The 5,073-nt window shown below is 34.4% G+C and overlaps 1 non-coding gene across 1 annotated transcript; it reads right to left on the bottom strand.

The window, feature by feature from the left end:
- Positions 1 to 4,500: 4,500 nt before the first annotated feature.
- On the bottom strand, positions 4,501 to 4,608 carry LOC148551053 (small nucleolar RNA R71). The gene has a single exon (XR_015892609.1). It is a non-coding gene; the product is annotated as a small nucleolar RNA R71 (small nucleolar RNA).
- Between the last annotated feature and the right edge of the window lie 465 nt (positions 4,609 to 5,073).

The following is a 5,073-nucleotide window of genomic DNA, read 5'->3' as shown; positions in this document are numbered from 1 at the left end:
CAAGAGTCAAATTAATATAAATCCAAAGCTGGGAACTAAGTTAATGAACCCAACAACTTCTAGTACTTGCTGAAAAGCTTTTTACTCAAGCGTCCAAGTAATTAAGAGAATGAGAGGTTGCACATTAAATGAGTATTGTTATCTCAATGTGGTGAAATATGCATTTCTTTTGGAACCATGAAATTAATAAGATTACTTGCATTTCTTTCAATAAAACATCAAAAAACTAACTATACACATGTGGGCAAAGTGTAATTAATAATAAGTTCTCTTCACATTATAGATGCAACTAATTTTATTAATTTGTGATTAATGCAAAATGCACACATTTTTTCTTACAAGAGGTGAAATGATAAATTCACAGAGAAAGATGAACCCTCGGGTTTTTTTTTTAAAAAAAAAAAGGAAAAAAAAGATAATAGCTAGCTTTGAAATTTTTGTATACTATTGTTTTGAAGTGCAGTGGCTGGGGTCACTAGCTACGATGGCTATATTTTGAATTTTGGTATTTTAATTAATATTTTAGCATTTAATATTACATTGTTTATCATTATCATGCAAATTTTGATTTATTTATGCTATCAATATCACTAATGTATAATTCTCTATTAGTACTACACTTGAAGAAACATATAGGTTTAAGATTAACGTTAGCATAATATATACAACACCACTGTCATAGTCACAGAAACTTATCGTCCCTTTCACACCTTTTTTTGGACACAGATTTATTCACTGATGAGCGGATAATTTATATGCTTTTTGGCATTGTTTTTAGTATGTTTTCAGTAGAATCTAGTTACTTCTAGGGATTGTTTCATTAGTTTTTATGCTAAATTCACATTTCTGGACTTTACTATGAGTTTGTGTGTTTTTCTGTGATTTCATGTATTTTCTGGCTGAAATTGAGGGACTTGAGCAAAAATCAGATTCAGAGGTAGAAGAAGGACTGCTGATGCTGTTGGATTCTGACATCCCTGCACTCAAAGTGGATTTTCTGGAGCTACAAAACTCAAAATGGTGCGCTTCCAATTGCGTTGGAAAGTAGACATCCAGGGCTTTCCAGCAATATATAATAGTCTATATTTTGGTCGAGTTTAGATGACGTAAAAGGGTGTTGAATGCCAGTTCTACGCTGCTGTCTAGAGTTAAACGCCAGAAACACGTCACAAACCAGAGTTGAACGCTAGAAATACGTCATAAACTGGTGTTCAACTCCAAGAATGACCTCTGCACGTGTAACATTCAAGCTCAGCCCAAGCACACACCAAGTGGGCCCCGGAAGTGGATTTATGCATCAATTACTTACTTCTGTAAACCCTAGTGACTAGTTTAGTATAAATAGAACTTTTTATCATTGTATTCAGAGTCTTGGTTACTCCGGTTCCCCTTTGGGGCCGAGACCAATGAAATCCATTATCACTTATGTATTTTCAACGGTAGAGTTTCTACACTCCATAGATTAAGGTGTGGAGCTCTGCTGTTCCTCATGAATTAATGCAAATTACTACTGTTTTTCTATTCAATTCAACTTATTCCGCTTCTAAGATATTCATTCGCATCTCAACCTGAATGTGATGAACGTGACAATCATCATCATTCCCTATGAACGCGTGCCTGACAACCACTTCCGTTCTACCTTCGATTGAATGAGTATCTCTTGGATCTCTTAATCAGAATCTTCGTGGTATAAGCTAGATTGATGGCGACATTCATGAGAGTCCGGAAAGTCTAAACCTTGTCTGTGGTATTTCGAGTAGGACTCTGGGATTGAATGACTGTGACGAACTTCAAACTCGCGAGTGTTGGGCATAGTGACAGACGCAAAAGGAGGGTGAATCCTATTCCAGTATGATCGAGAACTTCAGATGATTAGCCGTGCTGTGACAGAGCATTTGGACCATTTTCACAAGAGGATGGGATGAAGCCATTGACAAGGGTGATGCCTCCAGACGATTAGCCATGCAGTGACAGCACATCGGACCATTTTCCAGAGAGGATCAAAAGTATCCATTGCCGACGGTGATGTCCTTACATAAAGCCAGCCATGGAAAGGGGTAAGAATGATTGGATGAAGATAGCAGGAAAGCAGAGGTTCAGAGGAACGAAAGCATCTCTATGCACTTATCTGAAATTCTCACCAATGAATTACATAAGTATTTCTATCCTTATTTTATTATTTATTTTCGAAAACTCCTTAACTATTTTATATCTGCCAGATTGAGATTTACAAGGTGACCATAGCTTGCTTCATACCAACAATCTCCGTGGGATCGACCCTTACTCACGTAAGGTTTATTACTTGGATGACCCAGTGCACTTGCTGGTTAGTTGTATCGAAGTTGTGACAAATTATGAATTAAGATTAGAGCACCAAGTTTTTTTTTGGAGCCATTACCAGGGATCACAATTTCGTGCACCAAGTTTTTGGCGCCGTTGCCGGGGATTGTTCGAGTTTGGACAACTGATGGTTCATCTTGTTGCTTAGATTAGGTAATTTTCTTTTTGTTTTATTTTCAAAAAATTTTCAAAAATCTTTCAAAAATTTCTCATCTGTTTTCGAAAAAAAATTCCAAAAAAAAATTATAAAATCATAAAAAATCAAAAATATTTTGTGTTTCTTGTTTGAGTCTTGAGTCAGACTTTAAGTTTGGTGTCAATTGCATGTTCATCTTGCATTTTTCGAAAAATCCATGCATTCATAGTGTTCTTCATGATCTTCAAGTTGTTCTTGGTAAGTCTTCTTGTTTGATCTTCATATTTTTGTGTTTTGTGTCTTTTCTTATTTTTCATATGCATTCTTGCATCCATAGTGTCTGAACATGAAAGATTTCTAAGTTTGGTGTCTTGCATGTTTTCTTTGCATATAAAATTTTTCAAAAATAAGTTGATGTTCATCGTGACATTCAAAGTGTTCTTGGTGTTCATCTTGACATTCATAGTGTTCTTGCATTCATCACATACTTTGATCCAAAATTTTCATGCATTGCATCATTTTTCATGTTTTTCTATCTCATCATTAAAAATTCAAAAATCAAAAAAATATCTTTCCCTTTTTCTTCTCATAAATTCGAAAATTTGGATTGACATTTTCAAAAATTTTTAAAATCTAGTTGTTTTTATGAGTCAAATCAAATTTTCAATTTAAAAATCCTATCTTTTTCAAAATCTTTTTCAAAAATTAAATCTTTTCCATTTTTCTTAGTTATTTTCGAAAATTTTAAAAATATTTTTCAAAAGTCTTTTTCTTAATTTTATATCATAATTTTCGAAAATAACATCATCAATTAATGTTTTGATTCAAAAATTTCAAGTTTGTTACTTGCTTGTTAAGAAAGATTCAAACTTTAAGTTCTAGAATCATACCTTGTGATTTCTTGTGAATCAAGTCATTAATTGTGATTTTAAAAACCAAATCTTTTTCAAAATTAATTTCAATCATATCTTTTCAAAAATATCTTTTCTAACTTCCTATCTTCTTATCTTTTCAAAATTGATTTTCAAATTTGTTTCAACTAACTAACTAACTTTTTGTTTGTTTCTTATCTTTTTCAAAACTACCTAACTAACTCTTTCTCTCTAATTTTCGAAAATCCCTTCCCTCTTTTTCAAAATTTCTTTTTAATTAACTAATTATTTTAATTTTTTATTTTAATTTTTTATTTTAATTTTCGAAAATTACTAACTTTTTTCAAAAACTATTTTCGAAAATCACTAACTCTTTTTCAAAAAAAAAATATTTTCGAAAATTCTCCTTCTCTCTCATCTCCTTCTATTTGTTTATTCATCTACTAACACTTCATCTCACTCAAATTCGAACCCCCTCTTCCATCTGTGTTCGAATTTTCTCTTCTCCCCTTCTTTACATTACATTCTTTTCTTCTTCTACTCACACAAGGGAACCTCTTTACTTGGGAAAAAAGGATCCCTATTATTATTATTATTTTTTTGTTCCCTCTTTTTCATATGAGCAGGAGCAAAGACAAGAATATTCTTGTTGAAGCAGATCCAGAACCTGAAAGGACTCTGAAGAGGAAACTAAGAGAAGCTAAATTACAACAATCCAGCAAGCACCTTTCAGAAATTTTCGAACGGGAAGAGGAAATGGCAGCCGAAAATAATAATAATGCAAGGAGGATGCTTGGTGACTTTACTGCACCTAATTCCAATTTACATGGAAGAAGCATCTCCATTCCTGCCATTGGAGCAAACAACTTTGAGCTGAAACCTCAATTAGTTTCTCTGATGCAGCAGAACTGCAAGTTTCATGGACTTCCATCTGAAGATCCTTTTCAGTTCTTAACTGAATTCTTGCAGATATGTGATACTGTTAAGACTAATGGAGTAGATCCTGAAGTCTACAGGCTCATGCTTTTCCCTTTTGCTGTAAGAGACAGAGCTAGAGTGTGGTTGGACTCTCAACCCAAAGATAGCCTGAACTCTTGGGATAAGCTGGTCACGGCTTTCTTAGCCAAGTTCTTTCCTCCTCAAAAGCTGAGTAAGCTTAGAGTGGATGTTCAAACCTTCAGACAGAAGGAAGGTGAATCCCTCTATGAAGCTTGGGAGAGATACAAGGAACTGACCAAAAAGTGTCCTTCTGACATGCTTTCAGAATGGACCATCCTAGATATATTCTATGATGGTTTATCTGAGCTATCAAAGATGTCATTGGATATTTCTGCAGGTGGATCCATTCACCTAAAGAAAATGCCTGCAGAAGCTCAAGAACTTATTGACATGGTTGCTAATAACCAGTTCATGTACACTTCTGAAAGGAATCCTGTGAGCAATGGGATGCCTCAGAAGAAGGGAGTTCTTGAAATTGATACTCTGAATGCCATATTGGCTCAGAACAAAATATTGACTCAGCAAGTCAATATGATTTCTCAGAGTCTGAATGGAATGTAAGCTGCATCCAATAGTACTCAAGAGGCGCCTTCTGAAGAAGAGGCCTATGATCCTGAGAACCCTGCAATAGCAGAGGTAAATTATATAGGTGAACCTTATGGAAACACCTATAATCCATCATGGAGAAATCATCCAAATTTCTCATGGAAGGATCAACAAAAGCCT

Source organism: Arachis ipaensis, chromosome B7 (genome assembly GCF_059453495.1).
Source record: "Arachis ipaensis isolate K30076 ecotype BB chromosome B7, ASM5945349v1, whole genome shotgun sequence".
NCBI lineage: Eukaryota > Viridiplantae > Streptophyta > Magnoliopsida > Fabales > Fabaceae > Arachis > Arachis ipaensis.
This window is presented reverse-complemented; position numbering and strand designations above follow the sequence as displayed.